Below are 16,667 nucleotides of genomic sequence, written 5' to 3' on the forward strand. Positions count from 1 at the left end.
GTAACTCCGCCCAGTTTTTGTGAACTCCGCCCCGTTTTTGTAACTCCGCCCAGTTTTTTTAAACTCCGCCCCGTTTTGTTAACTCCGCCCAGTTTTTGTATTATACTCCACCTTCTCTCTTGCCCTTTGCTCCACACCTCTCGAAGCGCCACCACGGCATCCACCCTCACTCAATGGCCACCCTCCCCAACGCCCGACCTTCACTCCATCTGCATGACTTGATGATATTGTCACTCTTATCTGTTCACATTTGGCAATCGAATGACAAACAGGAAGCTCCCCATCCACCCAACATCAACCTGGTATTAATTATTATCTCCAATTCTCAGCGCCATCCATTTATTGCGAACACAAACATAGAGGACTTTTAGTCCCCTTGGGCTGCATTGCTGGCAGGATGGCTGAGCTGTAGAGGTTCGCACACTCGCCTCGATGCTGTCCAGCCGAGGTTCGAATTCGGTTCCAGCGACAAACTGTCATCCTGCTATTGTCAGGTCAGACCGGATTAGATCTGTGACTTGCTACAGGTATCATGTAAACCTGTACTAACCTGTTCCATGGTCAGGTTGTCAGTGACTAAACCGTCTCCCCCACCAACTTTTCTGGTGAGGAGGGTGTATGGATATGGACACCCAGCAGGATTAAAAACAAAACCTGTCAAAGGGTGGTGGAGCTCCTTGTTAGAAAACGGCTATCCATAATCTAGTACCCAACTCTGTCTGCAGGATGTCCTCCTGCATTTGGGTTACTTTTTGTTTTAAGAGGTTGGTGGCAGGATTTGAACTGCGCCCACCGTAAAAATCTTCATTCCGCAGGATAACAACAACGCAATGAAAATTTAAAACACACTCTCCTGTGCAGTTGCCTTCTGCAGGACAGCTCACCGGATGATGGGATTGGGGCAAAGCCTTCGGGACCCCATGCTTTGATGATAGGAGGAAAACCACAGGGTAATCTTCCCAGGTGAGATTGTGGTACTGTCCACCAGACGGTTAACCCCTTGGGTTAACCTGAGGCGGTCCCTTCGGGTGAGTGCCTGTAATGTCCTATCCCAAAGAGAGGATGATCACCTGTCTCTGTTATCAGCTGAGTTCAAACGTTTGAACCATGGATGGTTCGGATGACCAGAGAGAGTATTGCAGCACTCTCTGAGGTTCGGAGACCGGATAGTGGTGATGAGATCGTGGCGGGTGGTTGCACCAACTATTGGTCTGGTCGCTCTGATGGTTACCATGCCAAAGGAGTTGTAGCTGTGTCCCATAAGCTAACTCCAATGATAATTGAGATAACACCGGTCAACAAGCATATTATAAGACGAAGAATTCTTCACTCCTTAGGTGTCATTTCCCTGGTCTCTGTTTATGCTCCGACAGAGGCGAGTGATCTCACCGTGAAGGATGCATTGCACGTCACGCTCGAGTCTGTGGTTGATCAGTGTCCGAGGAGAGATATTCCTCAAGTCTTGGGGGATTTCAATACATTGACTGGAATTGATAGGGATGGTTATGAGGTGTGTGTTGGTCCCCAAGGGTCTGAAACTGTGAACCAGAATAGCACTAAGTTCCTTGACCATGCAAGAACACATGGACTTAGGGTGGTTGGTTCATGATTTCAGCGCCCACAGGCTCATCGCTGGACTTGGTATTCCAACGCTGGTGGTGTGGCAAAGATTGACCATGTCCTCTTTGATGGTCACTGGAGGATGATCCAAAACTGCAGGGTCTACCGGAGTGCTCTGTTCCTCAATACTGACCACCGGCTTGTTGTAGCAACTCTGAAGTTGCACCTTAAATCCTGGAGAATGGTACCATCCCAGCCTAGGGTGGATGTTGGCAATCTCAGGGATGAGAGAGTAGCTGAGGAGTTTGCAAACAGGCTGAGTGGGTATTTTGGAGGTCTGAGTACTTTGGGGAATCCTGAAGAGTTGTGGAGTGCCTTCAACACCACCGTCCTTGAAGTTGCCGGTGGATGTCTTGGAACTCACCATTGGGTGAAGAATAATTCTGTCTCTCAAGGAACACTGGATACCATTGACCAGAGTTGCAGGGCCAGGCTGAATGACAGAGCTGAGCTGTTCAGGGAGTTGAGGCATAAAACTGAACATGTGCTGAGGGTGGACAAGGAGTCCTATGTGCAATGAATCTGTGAGGGGGGAGAGCATCACCTGTGGGCAAGCGATTCTCGTCCTACTTACAGGGGAATTCATGCATTGCATTCCTCCAAGCCCATCCCTCAGTGTACTGCAGTTATAGTGGAGGGTGGTGGTCTCTACACAGAGGAATCCAAAGTGAAGGTCCGCTGGGCCGGCGACTTTGAGCGGTTGTACCAGGCTGATCCACCAGCTGTTGAGTTGGATGTCAGGGTGTTACTATTTCTATTGCTGACCCTCCACTTAACTGTGATCCACCTTCGTTTGTGGAAACACAGGCTACAGTGAACTGGTTGAAATGGGGTAAAGCTCTTGGGATCTGTGGCATCCATGCTGAGCTTCTCAAGGCTGGTGGAAATGCTGTACTCATGTCGTTACATGCAGTTCTGTGCTCTGCTTGGAACACAGGCATCATCCCAACTGATTGGAAGAGGGGCCTTGTTGTCCCCCTCTGGAAAGCGAACTGTGACTGCCAGGATTGCAACAACGACCGAGGGGTGACCCTGCTCTTAGTGCCAGCCAAGGTTTTTGCTCGGACAATTCTTTATACGGTTCATCACCATCTGCTTGAGCACCAGCATCCAGAGTAGTCAGGCTTTACACCAAAGATGTCAACGATTGACCGTATCCTTGCCCTTCGGGTTCTCAACGAACACAGACAAGAGTTTCGGCAGGGGCTGTTTACAGCCTATGTTGATCTCTGCAAAACATTCAATTCAGTGAATCAGGATGCCCTCTGGATGATTCTTGGTCTTTGTGGGGTGCCACCAAAACTGATCAATCTGATGTCTGAACTATAATCTGGTACTGAGAGTGCTGTGAGATGTGGTGATACTGTCTCCGACTTATTTCCAGTTATTACTGGAGTCATCAGGGGTTGTGTACTGGCCCCTATACTGTTTTAGCACTTGTATGGACTGGATTCTAGGGAGGATGTCGGAATGATCAAGCTGCGGTGCATCATTTGGGAATGTCAAGATATCTGACCTTGATTTCGCAGATGATGCAGTCATCTTTGCGGAGACTCTGGATATCCTTTTGGGGGCCCTCGAGGTGCTGAATGAGGAGTCGGAGCCCCTGGGATTATGGATTTCCTTGGTGAAAACCAAGATCCAGGCTTTCAATGACATCATGGATGATGCTGTCTTGTCTGTTTGTGGTGAGGATGTTGACGTCACGGAGAGATTCACTTACCTTGGCAGTGATATTCTTGTCACTGTTGTGTGGGAGCCAGAGGTCAATAGATGTCTGGTTCAGGCCTGGGGAGTCATGGATTCACTGGATCATGGTGTGTGGCACTGTCGGTACCTGTGCGGGAGGACGAAAGTCCAAGTCTTTACGTCCTTGGTGCTTCCAGTCTTGCTCTATGGATGTGAGACTTGGACTCTGACCAGGGAAATGAGAGGTAGCCTTAATTAATTTGGTGCCAGGTTTCTTCGGAGAATCCTTGGTTACCGCTGGTCGGACTTTGTGGCTAATGAGCAGTTGCTGAGAGAGACTCAAATGAGATTTGTTACCTGCACAGTCCGTGAGCATCAGCTGCTGCTGTTTTGACATGTGGTTCCTTTTCCTGATGCTGATTCTGGTCACCAGATTCTCTCAGCGAGGGTGCTTCATGAGTGGAGGAGGCCAATGGGCAGACCACGTGCCTCATGGTTGCAGCAGATCGATCAGCATCTCAAGGGGATGGCGATGGGCCAGGCATCCGCCTGGGGGATTGCGAGGCAGAGCCCCCTGGAGTTCTGGTGGAAAGTGGACGCAGCGTCGCGCTGCTCCGACGTATGCTCCCATACCTAACCTGACCTTTTCACACATTCAACTGAAACTTGGTACCTGGCTTTATTATGATAATGTACAGAACAAGTTCGAGTTTCAGGGCGTTTCGTCACTTTTTTTGCAGAGTTATGCCCTTTTTAAACTTAGAAAATATCACACCAGTAGGGGATATGTATTGTAAAGCAATTCTCACTTTTGGTAGTCTTACTATTGAGAGGGAATGAAAACACATATACGATTTTGATGGAGTCTAGCTTGTTTTTGAACACAAATGGTGAGCAAATATTAGTGAATAAAACATGCCTGATGGATGTCCGTTATGGGTATTTGGTTGTGTTCGAGTCCGGTTTGTTGCTTGTGTGGGGATGTTTCAGTCTAAACGCAACCACATGGCAAATCTTGGAAATGAGTACCAGTGGTTAAAAAAACATGCTGCACGCCAACGTGTATCCATGCCTTATAAAAGTGCAGGGCGCCTTCGTTGTGATGCCGTCAATAAACATGCCACGTCTAACGAATGATCAAAGGAACCAATCCATTGTTATGTTGAACAGTGGAATTAGTCAAGAACGAGTTGCTTGACGCTTTCATGTCCAGTAGTCAACAATTTCTAGGCCCAAGAACCGATACAGAGCCACAGGAACGGTCAGCGACTGTCCTTGTCCGAGTGTGCCGCTTGTGACATCAGCAAGACAAGACCAATACATCGTCATCAGTCAGCTCTGCAACTGTTTCAAGATGGCATAATAAAACGGCAAGAACCACCACTGGAACAAGGTCACTCATCAGTGACCGAACCGTACAATGTTGTCTTGCTGCACGGGGTTTACGGTGTCGGCGACCTTACCGTCAACAAATATTGACATATCAACACTGACTTGCGTGACAACGATGGGCAGCAGCTGCTAGTAACTTGAGTAGGAGACGGTGGGCAAACTTCAACTTTTCCGATGAATTTGAGGTTCAACGTCAGTTTTCCAGATGGACATTTTTGTATGTACTGTCGGCAAGGACACCGTTTTGCTCAGGGCAATATTAAATGATCCCCGACATTCCTTAGTGGGTGAAGAGAAGTGTTTTAGGCACCCACCAATAAATAAAGAATAATAATAATAATAATAATAATAATAATAATAATAATAATAATAATAATAATAATAATAATAATAATAAAAATAATAAATCGATTTCTTCAAAATGCCATTCGGGATTGAGGAGAAACATTTGGTTCTCACCGGGCAATGCCACGCACCCCTGCGATATATACATCCAGTATACATATATATTTTTTTCAGTATATATATATATATATATGTTGTTGCATTTGATGTCAAGGGGTATCGCATCCGCACTCCTGACAACCAAACTGTTGTGGACCCGGGGTCGTGGTAGTACGAGGGTGGGGGTATTCCCAGTTCTCCCCAACTCACCTGGAATCAAGGCCGTCGCACACAAATAAGTCCATGTTGCAGTGGGTCGCTAATTGACCATGAATGCCAACAATTTAACCATGTGACCCAGTGTCCTCCGTCTGACGACCATTTAACTGGGAACCCGTAGTCTCCTCATCGGGGAATCATGCCCTCGGCAGTTGTGCTGCTTTTATCTTTATTAATGAGGCCGAGCTTACCACAAGCACAATGCCAGACTGATGCGAGAGACAATTAGTTGGGGAAATATAATCTGGCGAATGAGAAAGATGCGAGATGTGATATCCAGGGCAGAGAGAGTGTGAGAGGAGAGAGAGAGAGAGAGGAGAGAGTGTGAGAGAGGAGAGAGTGTGAGAGAGGAGAGAGTGTGAGAGGAGAGTGTGAGAGGAGAGTGTGAGAGGAGAGTGTGAGAGGAGAGTGTGAGAGGAGAGTGTGAGAGGAGAGTGTGAGAGGAGTGTGAGAGGAGAGTGTGAGAGGAGAGTGTGAGAGGAGAGAGTGTGAGAGAGGAGAGAGTGTGAGAGAGGAGAGAGTGTGAGAGAGGAGAGAGTGTGAGAGAGGAGAGAGTGTGAGAGAGGAGAGAGTGTGAGAGAGGAGAGAGTGTGAGAGAGGAGAGAGTGTGAGAGAGGAGAGAGTGTGAGAGAGGAGAGAGTGTGAGAGTGTGAGAGTGTGAGAGTGTGAGAGGAGAGAGTGTGAGAGTGTGAGAGTGTGAGAGTGTGAGAGTGTGAGAGTGTGAGAGGAGAGAGTGTGAGAGTGTGAGAGTGTGAGAGTGTGAGAGTGTGAGAGTGTGAGAGTGTGAGAGTGTGAGAGTGTGAGAGTGTGAGAGTGTGAGAGTGTGAGAGAGTGAGAGTGTGAGAGTGAGAGAGTGAGAGATAGAGAGAGAGAGAGAGAGAGAGAGAGAGAGAGAGAGAGAGAGAGAGAGAGAGAGAGAGAGAGAGAGAGAGAGAGAGAGAGAGAGAGAGAGAGAGAGAGAGAGAGAGAGAGAGAGCTGTGATGTCCGAGGTGCAGCGGAACATGGAGAGTGAGAGCGTTTGCAGTCGCTCTGCTTTATTGTGCGCCCGGATATACATCACTGCCACCCCAAGCGGCTGAGTCATGATATACGAAAACCCAAGCACGTGATACAGCACACTCCTCCCCTCGTAAAATGACAATTCCAATGATGAAATGACAATTATAACATGACTAAACGAAACCACTCAACATTCAAAATCCTCCAAGTACCGCGGTCGCTTCCTGACCCGCCTTTGGCGGGCAGCGCCGCCAGAGGGCCCAGGCTCAGATGCCTCCTGGCTTGGTCGAGGTGACACCCTCGCCGGACTTTCCCCATCTGCAACAAGAACCGCCCGCGGCCGACGAGCTTGTTCGTCGTCCTCGGGCAGGACTGAATCAGGTGAACACCCCGCGAGTGTCGGCACGTCCGGCCCTGGCGATACAACGCCTGGCCATGGCAACAACACAGGAGGGGGTCCCACATCGCTTGGCACGGGGGGAGGGGGGGTGACGCTGAACAGCAATCATGCATTTGGTCCACGTGCCGCTTCCACACCTCCCCACTATCAGTCTGCAGCATGCAATTCGCTGGCCCCAGTACCACAGAGACCACAGCCGGCACCCATTTGGAACCGTGGAAATAATCGCGCACCATTACCCGCTGTCCCACATCAAAACTGCACAGCAGCGTCGGGCGCGACACCGTCCCACTCCCCGACCCTCCAGGTCGCAGCAAATGTAGTCTGGACCGCAATGCCCGTCCATAGAGACGAATGGCAGGAGAATCGCCCGTGACAGGATGAATAGCGTTCCTGTATTAGAGCAAAAAGACATCGACCACCGTCTGCACAGGTGCAACACCCCCCCCCCCCTTGCGCAAAGCCCGTTTCAACATTTTAACAAATGATTCCGCCTGCCCGTTCGTCGCAGGATGATACGGTGCGGACCTTAGATGTCGAATACCATTTTGACTCATAAACTCATCAAATACACCTGCGATGAACTGCGGACCGTTATCAGAGACCAGAATCTCGGGTAATCCTTTATTAGCAAAGATCGTCCGCAGTTTTTCTACTGTAATGTTTGCTGAAGTATGCTGCATTACTACAACCTCCGGCCATTTAGAGAATGCATCGATCACAATCAAAAACATTTTGCCATTAACCGGCCCCGCAAAATCCACATGGACCCTCTGCCAGGCCCAATTTGGGGATGGCCACAGTCCCGAAGCTCAACGCGGGTTATCAGCATCTGTTTGACATGTGGTGCAGTGCTTAACCATCTGCTCAATGTCTTTGTCCAACCCCGGCCACCACAACAGGCAACGAGCAAGACTCTTGGTCTTCACGGCGCCAAGGTGACTGACATGTAGTTCTTCCAAACACTGCTGCCTGAACTTCGGTGGAATCACCGCCCTCATTCCCCACATAACACACCATTGGACCAACAACAGCTCCGATGCATGTGATGCGAAAGGCTGAAATGCCGGTATTGAAGGTAGATCACTCCAAGTCCCCGTAGAAATCGCCTGAACGACACGGGCGAGCACTGGATCATGAGCCAATTCCACCGCGACCTGTTTGGCTGTGATCGGCCTGCTTTGGACCTGGCCCAGCGCGAACACATCGACCCGGTCAGCCGATTCAGACGAAGCTGGACCCTCCGCGCAAGGCAAGCGCGAGAGCCCGTCGCAGTTAGCATGCTTTTAGGTGCTTAGGAACTGAATATTGTAGCTGTAAGCAGCAAGAAATAGGCACCACCGCTGTAATCACGCGGCCGCCACCACCGGTACCCCGCGTTCGGGTCTCAGGATGAATTTAAGTGGTTTGTGCTCCGTCTGCAAAGTGAAATGCCGCCCCAGCAGGTATTGATGAAACCTCCGCACACCCCAGACGAGGCTGAGAGCCTCGCGCTCGATCTGGGCATGTTCCCGCTCTGCTGTGGACAGGGTCCGGGATGCAAAACAAACAGGCTGCTCGGAACCATCGTCCATCTTGTGGGAGAGCACTACCCCGTTGCCATATGCAGAGCTGTGGCATGCCAATAAGAGCGGACGTACAGGCTCGTAGTGCACGAGGACCGTATCCTCTGTGAGCAGCCACTTGACGCGGTCGAATGACGCCTGGTGTGCAGGCCCCCAGGCTCAGCGCTCGTCCTTGCTGAGCAACCGCGTTAACGGCACAAGCTGCAAGCTGAGCCCGCGCACGAATATTTGGTAATACTATGCCATACCAATGAACGAGCGCAGCTGCGTCTTGTCGCGAGGCGGTGGCATGTGCTGAATTGCCTCCACCTTCCGAGGGCCTTTCAACAGCCCTCTGGCATGATGATGTGCCCGAGGTATTCCAAGCGCTGCTTGAAGAACGCGCACTTGTCCCTGTTCAAGCACAGGCCACACACTTCCAGCTTCGTTAGCACCTGGGCAATGTTCACAAGATGCTCGTCCGCTGTTTTCCCCGCAATGAGCACATCGTCCAGGTAGGTTTGAGCGGGCAGGCCAATGCAAACCTGATCCATGGCTTTCTGCCACAAGGCCGGGGCCGAAGCAACCCAAAACAGAGCCGGGTATATCGATAGAGTCCTTGACACGTGTTGATTGTCAAAAGGTCGCTACTCCCAGGATCCATCGCCAGGTGAAAATATGCATCACGCAGATCAAGCTTCGTGAAGTATTGACTCCCCGCCAATCGTGCATATATCTCATCGATTGACGGCAGTGGATATTGCTCCACGCTGAGCCCCAGGTTAACCGTGGACTTGAAGTCCCCGCACAATCGGACGTCTCCATTCCGTTTCAGCACCGTGACGACCGGGGTGGCCCAATCTGAGTATGACACCTGTTTGATCACTCCACAGGCATCCAGCCTATCCAGTTCATCCTTGACCTTGTCCTGCAGGGCATACGGCACCGGTTGTGGTTTACAAAAACGAGGAACAACTCCCTCCTTCAGGAAGAGCTTTGCCTGCACGCCCTTGAGTTTCCCAAGGTCGTCACAAAACAAACCTTGATGTCTTTGAAGAATCTTCTCCAACTGATCCTCCCATTGGCTCGGCATGGGTTGCACAAGGTGAACGGCGGCCCAATCTCGCCTGATGTGGGTCAGCCAGTCCCGGCCTAGGAGAGACGGAACCCTCCCCCGCACGACGTACAACATAAGCGTGGCGACCTGGCCTTGGTACCCCACAGACACGTCTGCCATCCCGATGGGCATTATCCTCTCGCGGGTGTACGTGAACAGTGTGAGGTTTGACCTGATAAGCCTCAGGCCGTTGAGTCTATGCGTGGTCTGTTCACCGATGATTGACACCGCCGCTCCCGTATCAACTTGAAATGTGATCGGCGTTTTGTTCACTTCGATTTCCACAGTCATCGGGCGCGCCACCGCAGGGCCAATTGAAAACAGGCTCATCATTGGCTGCCGGTTCCGCCCCGGGTCACCAGGGTCGCCCCGTACATTGCCGTCCATGACCTCAACGGTGGCCAACGCCCCACGGCACACACGCTTCAGATGACCCACCTTGCGACAATGTAAACACACGTTGTCTTTATACGGGCACACACGCCGCAGGTGTCGACCTCCGCATCCCAAACACGTCCGCGGGATCACCTCACCACTCGTGCGGCCGCGCAGCACCGTCTGCCCCCGACCCGCACCGAAGGTCGTGCGTGCGTCCCGGGGCACTCGCGACACCGCGTGGGCCCCCGGGCCATCTGGCATGCTGTGGCTGGCGATGGCCCAAACATCTCCAAGAGTTTGCTCGACAGCTGTAGCAGTGTTGACCGCTGAGGTGAATGTAACGGCTTTACCCTTCAGTCGTCGAATCGCCGAAACCATTTTTGCATCTTGTAACCCGGAAATAAAGCGATCTCTGAGCCGAGTTGGACACTTCCCCGCCCTGAACTTGCAGGCCACAGAAGAATGCTCCACTCGCGCTACGAAATCAGCGGCGCGCTCCTTCGTACCTTTCGCGAGGCGATCGAACTGGTATCGAGCTTGCTGTAATGACTTCTCCGGCGCAAAGTGTGCTTTCATGTTCTGCACAATGTCCTGAAACAACAGCGTGTTCCACTGGGCTTGTCCGGCGCCACCAAATCACTCAGCAGTCGATAATGTTCCGCCGATAGCGAGGCGAGCAAGATCGACTTCCTTTGCTCTCATCGACCACATCATTCGCGTGGAAATAGCACCTCAATTGTTCCGAAAACAATTTGAAGTCGTCTCCGACGAAAACGGGCACCTGTCTGTGCACCGTGACTCGTCCACTAATCATCCTCGTCAGCCAACTGTGGTGTCCGAGGTGCAGCGGAACATGGAGAGTGAAAGTGTTAGCAGTAACTGCTTTATTGCGTGTCCACATTTACATCACTGCCACCCCTAGCGGGCGAGTCATGATATACGAAAACCCAACCACGTGATACTGCACAAGAGCGAGAGCGAGAGAGAGAGAGAGAGAGAGAGAGAGAGAGAGAGAGAGAGAGAGAGAGAGAGAGAGAGAGAGAGAGAGAGAGAGAGGAGAGAGAGAGGAGAGAGAGAGAGAGAGAGAGAGAGAGAGAGAGAGAGAGAGAGAGAGGAGAGAGAGAGGAGAGAGAGGAGAGAGAGGAGAGAGAGAGGAGAGAGAGAGAGGAGAGAGAGAGGAGAGAGAGAGACTGAGACTTTTACTTTTGTATCTTTTTATTATAAAAATATAAAAGAAAGCCCCAAATGAGAGTTACATTTTCATTTCAGACAAAGAAAGGAAAAACCAAGAAACAATTTCTGAAGAAAGGAAAGGATTAATCTGGTGGATTATATACAAAACATTTCACAAAAGGATAGAAATTCCTCTCGGACTTTACAAATAACTTCTTTGAATACACCATTTTGATTCGAACTGCGGTAATCTTCCAGTAACTGAAAAGAAAGCAAAATCCAATTTAACACGACTCATTACAAGGTTTTGGAACACGAACAAAGCGTCTTCATCATTTTCTCCAACACCGTCAAGTTTTCTTTTCCTTGACTTATATACTGCCATCTTTGCCTGAGCAAGCAGGAAATTGGCAAACACAGCATTGGAATTTTTGTGTGGGATATCCAATCCCAAGATGAACACACAAGTGTTAAAAATCAAACCAAACCTCACAAAACAATTCCAAAGTAAAATAAATAAAGGTGCCAACCGTTGGCATTCAACATCGATGTGAAAAAGGTTTTCAGATTTCTTACAAAAGGACATTCATCCACAAGCAGATTTGAAAAATGGTGTAACAAGTGATTAGAACGAAGGATCCAGTGTACTCGTCTCCATTGGAGGTCACCATGTCGTGGTGGTACAGGAGGGTGATAAAAACCTTTCCAGTTAGGAAAATAAGGGGGAGAACAAGGTAAGAGGTCTCTCCATCGAACCTTCTGCTGTGTTATTTGCCGTTGCAAATTAAATTTTACACAACCCAAATAAAGGTCTTTTTGTTTGGGAAGGCCATTGAAGCCTACGTTAAAAGGGGCATAAGGAAGAGAGCTGGCAAGAGAAAAAGCACATACGAGTTCAGGAAAGGTAGAGAGAGAAGGTATTCGATGTGCATTTTGTTCATTGCTTTGGTGGTCTTGCTCCCAAGCAGGTGCGAGCTGTGTGTATGTCCAAAGCACACTACCTGATATGCGTGCCACAATTCGAGAGGATCGCACACCGACCAGGCTTGCCAATGCATCAGCTCCGATCCAGCTGCCGTTTGGGCTGAGAAGATCTGCGACAGATTTAACGCTCTTGTCGGTAAAGCGTTGAATAAAACACCTATCAGCAGGCTTATCATGGAAAAGGGAGTTGTAGAACAAAGGTTCTTCCAGAAACATCTGTTTCGTGTAAGAATGTGTAGCTCTTGTTATTGTCAGAGCTTGCCACGCATTTAGTATGCTCTGATAGAAACCAGAGAGGGGGGATGTGTCAATTTTGGAAAGGTCCATCAGGAAAAGAGAGTGGTCATAGCCTAGCCTCCCAGCCTGTTGCAAAAGGTGATGAGTGACGTTGACCCATGGTGGAGAGGGTCGCGTGTATAGCATGCGAAGAGCAACCGAGAGTCGAAAGGCCATTAACTGGCTCTTTATGTCGACCAGGCCTTGTCCTCCATCGGTCAGTGGTAAACTGAGGACCCCAGGTCGCAGCCAGTGTTTTCCGTCCCAGAAAAAGGACATGAAGCACTTCTGGAGCTGTTGAAGCAACACCGCTGGAGGATGCAGCACGAAGAACCTGTGCCATAAGATAGAGGCCACCAGTGTGTTGATGACCAAGACCCTTCCACGATATGACAGTTGTGTGATCAGACATTTCCATTTTTGCAGTTTACCCTCAACAAACTCAAGCAGACCAGCCCAATTTTTTGCTACTGTGGCATTATTACCTAAGAACACTCCAAGGTATTTCACACCATCATTGGCCCATGACAGTGGAGCAGGAAGTCTTGGCGCCAAGTTGCACAACGGACCGAGCCAAAGGGCGCTCGTTTTGTTCCAACTTACTTTGGCTGAAGAAGCCTTTTCAAATAAGGACAAACAATAACGAATTATGTTAACGTCATTGATATCTTGTACGAATAAACACACGTCATCGGCGTATGCCAGTACCTTGATGGGCCGTTCAAGCTGGGACAAACTAAACCCTGTTAGTCTACAGCGCAAATAAACCAGTAGGGGTTCGATGGAGAGAGCACAAAGCAACCTGGAAAGAGGGCAACCTTGTCTAATTCCCTTGTTAATAGACAAAGGTGCAACAAGTTCATTGTTTATCTTAAGCACACTATAAATATTATTGCATAGTATTTTAATATAAGAGATGAAGGTTGAACCAAGTCCAAACCGCTCAAGTACTTTGAAAAGGTACCGATGGTCAACACGGTCAAAGGCTTTCTCCTGATCAAGGAGAAGAAGTCCTAAATCTTTAGGGTGTTCCTTGCACAGTTCAATGATGTCTCTCACAAGGGAGATGTTGTCATAGATGGAACGTTTTGGGAGACAGTAACATTGGTCTTCTTTCAACAACGAGGATAAATAAGGAGTAAGTCGCGATGACAGGGCTTTTGAAAATATCTTATGGTCCGTACATAACAGGGAGATGGGACGCCAATTTTCAATACTCAGCATGTCTCCCTTTTTTGGGATGAGGGTAAGAAGAGCTCGTCGGCAACTCCGATGTAGCTCTCCAAGCTGGCAGCTTGCGTTCAAGGTGTTAATGAGTTCTGGACCCAATAAGTGCCAAAACTTCTTGTAACATTCGGTTGTAAGTCCATCCAATCCAGGTGTTTTCCCAATGGCAAGGCCGTGCAGGGCAGTGCCAAGTTCATCCAAAGTAATGGGTCTTTCCAGTTGGGAACGCCCATCTTCACACAACACTGGCAGGCCTACGGAGATCGAGGCGATACTGACAGGATTTATTTGTTCCATTGAATATATTTTCGAAAAGTATTCCTTCACGAAAAGTTTGATTTCTGATTGTGTAAAGGTAATGGATGAATCTGCTAATCGCAGCTGAGAAAGCTGTTTACTGGGAAGACATTTCTCTAAGGAAAAGAAGTACTTGGTTGGTACGTCTGCCTCATTCAGGTGTCGCGCCCTCATCCCAACTAAGGCACCATGTGCATTCCTCTCGGTTATTTCCTTTAATAAGGACTGTTTCTCAGTTAAGGTTTTTTGTATGTTACTATTATTTTGTCCGATGACCCGTTGGAGTTGTAAAATCTCTAACTGTAATATTTTCTTTACTTCATGGTCAGCCCTTGTTGAGAAAAACTGATACTGTTGACAGAACCCATTAATTTGGGTTTTTACTAAATCCCACCATATCAGCGGTTTAACGGGACAGCTTAGCTTCTGTTCTAGGAGAGCCGTCCAGAAGGATTCAAAGGCCTGAATGAAGTTGAGGTTTTCTTGTAAACTGTTATTGAATTTACAATGGGAGCTCCCTGGACATGGTTTAGAGAGTTAAATAAAGACTCGAGCTAGGGAATGGTCGGAGAAACCAGAAGGCACGATATCGGATTTATAAGCTCCATGTAATAAATGACAATTTACATAGATGCGATCAAGCCTCACAAGTGAGATGTGGTTGTTTAAACAACAACACCATGTATAAGACCGATCAGAAGGGTGCTGCACGCGCCACATATCATGAAGATTATATTTCGCAATGATGTTTGCAAAACGTTCTGCGGTACATGGTTGGGGTTCCGGCCCGTTCCGGTCAAATGAAGCATTAAGAGTACAGTTAAAATCGCCACCAATAATTAGACAAGTCTGCAAATCCAGTGTTTGCAGGAATTTTCTCAGTTCGGCGAAAAAGGAGATCCGCTCGTCATTTTTGCTTGGAGTGTACACATTGAGAATTGTGAACTTGACCTGATTGATAGAGAAGATCACGGAGGCAAGGTGTCCATCAATAATACTCATAAATTTAAGGCAGGACGGATGGAAATGTTTCCCTAAGACAAACATGACGCCTGCCTTCGATGTAGAGTTGTTTCTAAAGAAATATTTCTTGTCCATAAATATTTGCCACTGAGCCTGAACAGATCGGACGGCATGGGTCTCTTGTAACAAAGCTATGCCAGACTGTTGACCTCTACCAATTGTTTAATTTGGATCTTGCGGAGCGGACTCCCACCACCATTAACATTTATTGTTCCAATCTTGAAACTGGCCATGAGGAAAATAGTAGTTTCTAAGAATAAGATCAGAAGTGGGATAATTGATCAGAATCCCTTTTCGCCTTGGAAATCTGTTTTTTTTAAGCGGTGACAGTGTGCCTGGTGGAAACCAAACAAGTCAGGCTTACGTACGATAGCCTGAGCACACTCAAGGAAGGACGGTAGACCTGTAAAGTATTCCGTCAGGTTTATATTGCGTTTCCTGTATGTATTTTGTAAGAAGAGTCTTATTTGTTCAAAGGGGGGGGGAGGGGTAGGACCTTGACTGGTGAGCTTCTCCACCATTTCCACCTGACTGTTCCAGTTTGCTTCCTCCAGGTCAGATTCGTCAGAGTCGGTTTTAGTTTCCGAGTCACACAAGCTTGTACTGTCCTGCATATCGATACTGTCGTCAGTATTGACACACGGATCTGTACTGGTTACCACGTCTATGTGCTGTTCCATTGTGGGAACATCTCCTGGTGAAGTAACGGAAATATTCGGGGGAGTTGATGAAACAGAAACACCATCAGTGGATGCAGCGATATCGCTTCCCTCGACCGTCACGGTGTTATCGACCTCCAACGGCGTGGAGGTATACAGTACTTTGGGGTCTCTCGTAAAACATCCATTTTAACATTTCCTGCATTTCCTGCTTCACCACGTGATGAGATGGGAGCAGTAACAGGGTTAACATTTGTTTCACTATTTCTTACTGACAAGGATTCAGGGTTAACATTTACCAAAGTGACAGCAGGATCATCACTCGTGGTCTGTGAATCACCGTCAATGGACTTTCCAATAGGAGAGTTTTTAACGAGTGAAACAGTTTTATTTACTGCGATAACAGGTAAAGCGGTCTCTGTCAGGGAGACGTCGATGTCCTCACCGGCAAGTAGGGTAAACGTGTTGGCCGGAGGTACCGGGGTCCGGATCCGGGTCCATTCCGGGTCCATTCCGGGTAGGCCTTGTATTGTGACGTCAGTCACAACTGAGGGAACATTACCGACAGATTCCTCGTTTGTAAATGCTCCTTTCTTCTGGGTTAAACGACCATCAGGTAAAGTCTTTCTCTTTCTTGATGAAACGATGGTGAAACCATCCCAAACATTTGTTTTGCTGTTTGGACTATCAGACTGGGAGGACTGGGCCTTATTACCGGACACGGGATTCGCTTCCTTCACAGTCGAGGAAGAGGAAGAAGACGTATTCTTGTTGACGAGGTTTGTTTCATCGTTCGAGGAGGTCGCCTTTGGGCAAGATCGTTTCAAGTGTCCAAAATTACCACATTCGAAACATTTCAAGGTGTCAGTGGTTACGTAGACTTGGTAATCATGATTATCAATTTTGAGTTTTAAAACGATGTTCAAGGTTCTTTCAGCGTTAGAGGGAGGAAGCACCACATAAGCTTGTCTCCGAAAAGACATCACGTGCTTCGTCCGATCGTCCTGGCTACGTAAAGGTAATATAGTGATCTCAGAAACCACAGAACCATAACGAGATAGTTCGGAGATCAGCGTCTGATTCTTCAGGAAAGGAGGAACGTTCGAGATAATGACCATCACGGCCGGAGTGTCCAGAGGGGAGACGAGCACGAAATGTCCGTCCTCTGTTGATAGTCCGGTCGATACGATTTCGTGAACCAGTTCTGTCTCAGACACGAAGATAA

The 16,667-nt window shown here is 48.5% G+C and overlaps 1 long non-coding RNA gene across 2 annotated transcripts in view; it reads left to right on the forward strand.

Moving 5' to 3' along the window:
* The first annotated feature begins 349 nt into the window (after positions 1 to 349).
* Positions 350 to 16,667, forward strand: part of LOC147016861 (uncharacterized) — a 54,891-nt gene continuing 38,573 nt past the window's right edge. The window contains exons 1-2 of one of the 2 annotated variants that reach the window (XR_015049213.1): positions 350 to 494; positions 3,743 to 3,928. This is a non-coding gene — a long non-coding RNA (uncharacterized LOC147016861). The remainder of the gene's footprint in view (positions 495 to 3,742; positions 3,929 to 16,667) is intronic. The other variant, XR_015049212.1, reaches the window with a different exon arrangement.

The sequence above is a fragment of the Eptatretus burgeri genome, chromosome 11 (assembly GCF_056783735.1).
Source record: "Eptatretus burgeri isolate ZD-2024b chromosome 11, Ebu_testis_v1, whole genome shotgun sequence".
NCBI classification, from domain to species: Eukaryota; Metazoa; Chordata; class Myxini; order Myxiniformes; family Myxinidae; genus Eptatretus; species Eptatretus burgeri.